Source organism: Fukomys damarensis, unplaced genomic scaffold (assembly GCF_012274545.1).
Source record: "Fukomys damarensis isolate Sample0158 unplaced genomic scaffold, DMR_v1.0_HiC HiC_scaffold_37, whole genome shotgun sequence".
Taxonomy (NCBI): domain Eukaryota; kingdom Metazoa; phylum Chordata; class Mammalia; order Rodentia; family Bathyergidae; genus Fukomys; species Fukomys damarensis.
The window spans coordinates 22,164,662-22,173,276 of NW_022900949.1; the positions used below are offsets into that span (position 1 = coordinate 22,164,662).

The 8,615-nt window shown below is 46.2% G+C and overlaps 1 long non-coding RNA gene across 1 annotated transcript; it reads right to left on the bottom strand.

Annotated features, from left to right (window-relative positions):
* Positions 1 to 3,002: 3,002 nt before the first annotated feature.
* LOC104859300 lies at positions 3,003 to 4,336 on the bottom strand. The gene is made up of 4 exons (XR_779344.1): positions 4,266 to 4,336; positions 3,916 to 3,975; positions 3,411 to 3,598; positions 3,003 to 3,312 (listed from the first exon to the last, which is right to left on the bottom strand). It is a non-coding gene; the product is annotated as an uncharacterized LOC104859300 (long non-coding RNA).
* Between the last annotated feature and the right edge of the window lie 4,279 nt (positions 4,337 to 8,615).

The window sequence follows — 8,615 nt, forward strand, 5'->3', positions numbered from 1 at the left end:
TTTTTTTTTTTTTTTGCATCTTTTGAGTAAACAGGAGTGTGTAAACAGGAGCTCCATAATAAACTACATCTTAAATCCAACTCCGGAGCCAGGCGGCACACAGGGCTCAGGTTCGGATGAGATTTAATGGACTGAGAAGAGCAGAAATCCGGCGGCGCTGGCATGGCAGGGCCTGCGGTGTGAATTCATTTCCTCCCTTTTGTCACGGTGGTCCGGTTACATCTGTAGCTGTAACCGTGCGCAGCGCTGCTCCGTAAAGAATCACTAAGAACTTAATGAGCTGTATCTCCCCCAGTGCCACGGGCTGTGTCAACACAATGCTAAACATTGTGACAATTTTTGGCTGAACTGATTTAACTGACTGAATGTTTTGAAGTATTGACACAGCAGCTCAAAGAGTGAGAACTGCAGTCAAGCCAGCTCTTTGGGATGAGGAGAAATGGCAAACGCTTCCCACGGGGGACTCCAGGAGAGACGGGAGAAGCCAGTGGGCTTGGGAGTGGCCACTAGGCCACGGGACGCACTTGCCACCGCCCTGGCCTGGGAGGCGGTGGGCAAGCTGAAGCGGGCGGGTCCCGCAGCCACCTAGCGGCCGAGCGGGCAGAGCCGCGGGACCGTGCTTTCTGCGTCTTTGGGCGGAACTCCCATGACTTCTGTTGAGACAGAGTCGCGAGTGGAAAGCTGGTCTGGTTTTTCAGGCACGACGGGTGGTGGTTTATTCCTTCTGCTCCTTAGCCGCGCGTGCCTCAGTTTACCCTCTGACCCCTGACGATGGGGTGCTGTCTAGGACTTGGTGCCCCAAACAATGCTGGGTCTGGAAGTCTTCACAGGGAAGGTCAGGGTGCAGATTGTATTCCCTGGGCCGTATTTGTTCATCTGTTTGATTTTCAATGCATTTATTAAAAGATTAAAACATTTTGTATGTCATTGCAGGCAAATATAAATCTATAAGTTGTTCCGTGTGTGTGTGATTCAGAACATATATAAATAACATTTTCATATTCTCTCTGATACATATATGATATAGAATATATATATACATACATAGTGTTATCACAGGTGTATAAAGATAATATAAATAGCATGTGTTATATGTATACCAGTGTATAATACATAACACTACATGTGCACATACACAGTTATTTATGGATGTACCATATACGTATGTCCATATATGCAAGTGTTTAATATATGGGGTGCTAAAAATATGGCAATCTTAAAATTTAAAAATGTGTTACAGTAAAATACATGTTGCCATTAATCAGAATACTCCAAATAACTCCCCCTGGCTTCTAACACACTCCTTCATTTTTGACATTTTCTGAAGCAGTTGTGGAAGTCTTCTTTAGAGATTTTATGAGGAATGTTAAAAAAAATATCTGGTGGATGCTGTCGCCGAGAGCCATCGACAGAGGGTAGGCTTGTGCAAGCATTGTGAGGTCTTACACTGCGTGCTGGATCTGGTACCGTACGACTTCTGGTTCTTTTCACAAGTCAAAATGACCATGAAAGGTAAACTTTTTTTTTTTGGTACCGGGAATTGAACTTGGGTCCTTGCGCTTGCAAGGCAGGCCACCGAACCGCTGAGCTAAATCCCCGGCCCGAAAGATAAACATTTTGAATCAGTAAAGGACATCAAGACAGCCGTGACAGTGCAGCTAGACACTCAGGAAAGAGGACTGCAGAGCTGCTTCAGAAAGCAGCGAGAAGGATGGGCTCGGCGTGCTTGGGGGAGGGGGAGGATTCGTGCCAATGCGTCACTGTGTCTCAATATAATAATTAACACGGTTTAACACACTGCGGCTTTTGTTGGGGGGGAACAGAGGGAGAGGGAGACAGAGAGAAAGAAGAAACAAACTTGTGCTTAGAGCATGGACAGCCTCACAGAAGAGCAAACACGTACGACAGTGGCCCGGCAGGTCATTTCTGGAAGATTTCTTCCCTGGATTCCAGAGATTGATTCTGCCTCTTCCCTGCTGTGTGGAAATAAAGGAAGCCCAGCTTCCATCAATGCAGTGACTGTTCTTAGTTCAAGGATCCCACTCTGAGAAAAAGCTCTCCCTCCGCAGTGGCCAGTTTAGTTTAAGAACACCATTTTACCTCTACCAAAGGCTCAAGAGAGGTTTTGGAGGCTCTCCTAACTGGGCTTGGCATCTCTGCTCCAGCCTGGACCTCCGGGAACTGGGATCTTTAACGGGGCCCAATCAGGGTTCTGGAGAAAGCTTACCTGCACACACGGGCCAGCTTGGCCGTTCATCCTGGGACTGCCCTCGCTGTGTGACATTGATTGGGGATCAGATGGCTTTGTGCAGTCATAGACTTAGTCTAAATCACTTCCTCCTTCTGAATCTGTGACACACAGCTCCTGCCAAAAACAAAAAACCTGACTGAGGGTAGGGGTGTGTGTGTGTGTGTGTGTGTGTGTGTGTGTGTGTATCCCAATATTTTACAGTGTTTCCAAACAGCCGAGAGGGCATGCATGAAACCTAAGTGGAACCCAGCTAAAATGAACTTCTCCTGGCCAGGACAGCTATAAATGTCAAGCCAAGGATTTTAAAGCCCTACAGTAGCTCATACATAGCTCGTACATTTGGAAGCATTACTGTTTGAAGATAATGATAGTCACATGTTGAGAATAGAAGATGACATTCTGGAGTGTGTTCTTTCTCTCCGCGAGTCTCAGGAGGCCAATTATTGAAACTTAAAAATGCAGCACTTCAGCGCACGACTGCAGAACCAGTGGGGATAATTAATACCAAAATTTAAAATCTATTTACAGGCCTTCCAAAACTTCGAGGATAATAGGGGAGGAAAACATGCTTGACAGTGACATTTAATTGTGTGATTTCACTTTGAATTTTTCTTTTTTAAAAATACAAGTTAAAAAAAAGAAGCTGTTTCACATACAAGTGCAAATTCCATATGATGAATGTGATCATTACGTGTAGCTAAATGGTACCAATAAACTTAGTTTAAAAAAAATACAAGTTTTCCTACTCAAAGGTGTCTGCCATGTTTGATCAGCTCATGTTAATTTTATTCCCACGTCTTGGTCTGAGGAGATAAATGTGGTCAAATCCATTGTCGGGTATGTACGGGGCTAAAGAATCCAAGAATTTGGTTTTATGAGTTAGGATTTTTTTCTTCAAGGAAGAGAAAGTCCGGCTTGAAAGATCTGAAGCAATAACGACACTTGGTTTGTGTCTCTAGAGCTGTGGTGGGCTTCGGGGCAGCTGACACAGATGGGTCTGGCACTAAGAGGGCTCCGTTTGCTGTCTCCCAACCGGACGCATATATGTCACGCTTCAAGGGCTACAGAGGAGGAAGGGAGGAGAGGGCCTTTTTTGCCAGCTCTGGATTGTCTACTCCCAGATTCCTTGATGCATGAAAACAAATGAATCCCTTCTTACCGAAGTCACCGTAGTTCACTCCTGCTGCGTGCTGCCCGGTGCATTCCAGCAGAACAACCCCTCCTTGATGGAGAATGAGTTAGACTGGCCCAGTGGTTCATCCAACTGTTCTGTCTGCTTCGTGGTCACACAGCAACGCTGCACCCCAGCCTCCTGTGGTCAGGTGTGGCCCTGGGCTGAGTTCTGACCTGGGGAGCACGGGAGGAAGGCACATACCCGACTTCCGGGCCTGGCGCCTCCCTGCACCTGCTCCTCCCACCGGCACAAGCACACAGGCCTGGCAGAGACCCTGCGTGAAAGCAGCCAGGCCCTGATGGCCTTGGGGAGACCCCTCCTAGCTCACTCTGACCCTCATTGTTCTTTGAGTAAGACAGCCCCCCCCCGTGTGTCATCAGGGACGGCTCTGCCAATATCCGCCCCAAAGTGACTGCACCCACGCTGAACCCATGGCTTCTGCCCACTCCTTGGTCACCGGAATGGAATTTGCTGATTGCCTTAAACAAACCGTGGTGAGTTCCTGGAGCAAGACCAGCTTTCCCCAAGACATAGGGATCAGTCGGAATCCCTGTGGGAAAGAGGTGACGAACTCGATTGAGAAATCTGAGGAGCGATGAATAGAGTGACTGTTTACAATGGCGGGGAGGTGTTCAAAGATTCACAGACGATCGCAGTGCTCTGTTGCTGGTGCCTGCACGGTCTTAGCACCCCCAGGCTGGAAGGTGGCTGGGTGAGTGGCTTCCAGAGCCTAGGCTGATGTACCGAGGGTCAAACCCTCTGTGGAGAGGCTGCTTCCGGTTCTAGCCCCAAGGCCGAGAGATGTGGGCCATCTGCAGGAGAGAGCCAGGGAGTACTAACCTGGTCTGCAGCCCACTGTCTTTTCCTTGCAGACTTGAAACCAAGCCAGGACCTTGAACATTCCTGGGCGCTGATAAAGGTATCTAGGTCGTTGCCACAACACTCACAGAATCTAGTTCTCCTGAGTCAAGTTCCTTGATCCCCGTAGAAACTCCACACCTGGACACATAGGTAGAACATCCTGTGAGGGCACTGTGGCACTGTGTAAGCTCTTCCGAGAATCGCTATGGGCCGATCACCCCGATATTTCTGGATTCTTCCTCTGGAATCCCAACTGGCTCCATCTGGGGAAGGTTTGTCACCACCTTGGGTGAGCGCAGCCTTGGTCCAGCGTCTGGTTCAACCGAGAGAAGCTCCTACCTCATCCTTCTCCTGCAGGGGCTCCCCATTGGCCAGACCCTCCCGGAAGCTCAAGGTCACAGGAGTCCATGGTGTCACCTGTGAAGGTCAGGCTCTCGGGGCCGAGCAAAATGGAGAAGGGACAGAGTGCAAGCTCTGTGTGCACGGATGCCTCACCCAAGCCAGATCTGAGCTTGCTTGGATGGCGCAAGGAGGTAAAAGGTGGTGGGGAGCAGTGCAGCTTCTATCTCACCAGGTGCTAAATACACGACTAGAAGTAAAACAGTCTTTTGGCCATCTGATAGATAAGTGGGAGAAATGACTTCTCCCGTAACCCGTGACAAATTCCAGATTCTGTAACGTGTCAGATAACTTCGCAAAGCCTCAGAGATGCCAGGGCAACAGAACATAATTTAGTAGTGCTCGCCTTACATGTTTGCTTTAGTTTTTCTGGCAGAGATATTTATTTGTCTCCTTAGGACTTGCAAATGTCCTGCTAACAACAGTTATGATATCAGTAATATCTACTGCTTTTATTAATATTTGTATATAATCCAAAGTCTATTTTTTTTTGGCCAGGACTTTTTGATCTCATGTAATTGGTTTTATTCCAGAACATCTTGATTCAACTGATGATGAAGACAGTCTTAGGTTTGTACTTTTAGCCCTGAATAAATTCCCATATTGAGTCACACTTGATGGCTAATTGTTCCCGCATAATCTTTCCATTATTTTTGTGCCGGCTGATATTAACCATGGCAGTTTGAGTAAGGCCGTGTTAAATTATATGCTAAATTGTCTTGAAGATTGGGTGGTGGTTGAGCTTAGTAGTGTCAACCTGATTGGCTTGGGAGCTTCCTCAGGGATTCTTAGTAAAGCACACTTCTGGGTGTGTCTGGATGAGTTACAGAGGTGTGATGTTGGGTACTGTATGTGGTCCTTTGCCTTTCCTCTTTGGTGCTGTTCCCTTCTCTCCTTCCTCACCACCATAAACTAAGCAACCTTGCTTGGCTAAGTCCTTCCACCACGATGTTCTTGCCTTTGGCCAGCTGACTATGGACTGAATCGTCTGAGACCATGAGCTAAATTAAACCTCTCCTTTAAGTCGTGGGTGTCAAGTATCACGCTAGCAATGGGAAAGTTGATTAATGCAATCTTCATATGTCTTCTCCTATGGGAGATTTCCTTAACTACCTTAGTAAACTTTTTAGTGATAGCTACTTTCTTACCCTAGAACATCTTTGCAAATGAAAGGAGCAGGTACTACTTTGATGTAAAAATGTGGTAAGTAGCTAATGCTTCTGATTGAACCATTATACATATATTTAAATATAAGGTAAAAACAAAAATTACCTTTGTTCTTCTTCTCCCCCAGTATAACTTTCATGAATATATTGATATATATTCTGTCTGTATTTTCTTAAGACTTGCATATTTTTTCTTACAAAACTGAGATCCCACTGAATATACTGTTATGCAACTTGCTTTTTTGTTTACACCATGAACATTTTTTTCACATTGAAAACATACTGATATAATGTCATTTTTAATACCTACAAAGTATTCCACTGTACGTGTCTTGCAGTTATTTAAATATTCCTCTGGTTTTGGACCTTTGATTTGTTTCTAATTTTTTTTTGCTGTTATTGATAATGCTCTGAAAAAAGTCTTCATCTTTTAGTTCTTATCCAATTATATATTTTTAAGACAATTAGCTAGCAACAGAAGTGCTGGGTGCCATGAGAAAGTGTTAAGGCTTTTTGATACATATTTGAGGCAGATGCTGTACATTCATTTTGCAGAGGGTATCCCTTCAGGGTCATCGATGAGTTTGCCTTGTATCTTTGTTGTTGCAGTTTTGGGTGGTGAGATACAGATGATATGGATAAAGACTTAATGTGGAGTGCACGGTGGGTATTTCTAGTTGCAAGCAACAGAAAGGAAGAGAAATTCATGAGAAAGCAGCTTGCTGAGTCTGGGAGAGTTGGGCACCTGGCCCGAGGTGGGTCTCCAGGAAAAGGGCTGATGCCTCAGAGCCGGTCTGGTGAAAAACCCACCCCTGCTGCCACAGACTTCTAAGTGCAGCAGTTTCGTCACGGTCTTACCTGTAGCCCCATGGACACCCACAGCTCCTTCCTCTCTTAGGGTCCCTCAAAGTTGCCATGATTCTTTTGCCCAGTGGCTGCCTCTGACAGTATGCCGGCCACCCCAAGTGGCGCAGGCTGGGAGTGACAGTGCTCACAAGACAAAGGGAAGCAGAGGAGGTATCTGTCAGTTCAGGAAGCCATAATAATGTACCACAACCTGAGCCATAGTACTTAATTTTTTGAGTCCTGGAGGCTGGAAGTCCAAGGTCAAGGTTCTGGCTGATTTGGCTTCCAGTGAAGGGCTTTCTTCTGTGTCTAGATGGCGACCTTCTTCCTGTGTCCTCAGATGGCCTCTCCTTGTGTGTGGGCTCTTTGGCGGCTCTTCCATAAGAACACTGGATGGGTCAGGGTCCACTCTTATGACTTTATTTACCTTAATTACTTCCTTACTCCACGTATAGCCACACAGGGCTTTGACGCAGGAATGGGGAGGGGATGTATACATTTAGTCCATGACGTTGGCTAGTAGTCCAGATTTCTCACCTCCCAGTGGGGTAAACTGAGTTTGTTCTAACCCATCCCCCAGGGACCCCCATGGGGCCAAAGCTTGGGTGCTCACAGGGGAGACCCTTTGATTAAAATGCACTCTGGCTCCCTAACTTCCTGAGCTTGGGTCCCAAATAAACCTTAGTTCACAGGCTGCTTTTAGGAGACTGACTTGGCAGAATTTTGGGCCCAGTGACTTATTTCTGAAACAGTGTTGCTGCAGATATCAGAGAAAAAGCACACTCCGCTGTTCTTGCTTCCTGTCCTTGGATTCAAGGGGTGGGTGACGTTACCTGCCTTTGTGCTGGCCACAAAGGAGTCTGGGAAAACAAGCATCCGGAGCAGCCAGCCAGCTTTTCAGACCCATGTGGGGGTATGTTAGACAGCTTTCAAGTATTGTTTTTTATTTTTATTTTTAATTTTTGGTACTGGGGATTAAACTCAGGCCTTTGAGCTTGCAAGGCAGGAGGTGGAACTACCGAGCCAAATCCCCAGCCCAGCTTTCAAGTATTGTAACAAATACCTGTGATCATCAGCTTGGGAAGAGAAAAGGTTTATTTAGGCTTGCGTGTGGAGGCATAAGTCCACGATTGGTTGGCCTCATTGCTTTTGGGCCTGTGGTGAAAAACCATATGGTTTGGTGTGAAAGAGAGAGGACAAGGAACAGTTGAGATCATAACATCCCCACCAAGGGCAGTGCACCCGATGACCCAACTGCCTCCCGCTAAGCCCCGCCTCTCATGAGTTCCACTTCCTCCCAGCAGTGCCAGAGGCTGGTGACTGAGCCTTTGAATGCATCCACTTATCTCATAGCAGGTGAGAAAGTTGTTAAATATAAGAAAGAGCTTCCCATATTGGCCAGTCAGAAAATAATAAACATTCTTTTTGAGAGGCCTTTGTATATTTTAGCTGGGTTACTCTGTTTTCCCAGAGAAAGACAGGTTGTATTCAGACATGTTGCAAAAGCCATAGTTAGCATGTGAAGTAATAGTGTTATTTGCTCCTTTTGTTTGTCTTTATCATTTAGTCCCACTCTTCTGTTTCAATTACAGAGGGAATAATAAGGTGTTGGCAGCAGTTCCACAAAAATAGAAAATTATCCACTTGCCACTCTTAGGCTGCAAGAAAAATGAAGTGAGAGATTCTTCTGTCCAGATAAACACCCATGGGGTTTGCATCCATGAGTTGGAGAACTTTTCCATAAAGCAATTTCTCAGTTCTTCTTCTTTTTTTTTTCTCACTAACCTACTCAGAGGATTGTGGATCCTCTAGGGAGAACCCTTAGCTCAAGTTTTCTGAAGTTCTGACGTGGGTGTGTGTGGCCATCTGGGCCTAATGATGATGGTGCAGACTCTTGTGGGGGGAGAGAAGGGGAGGG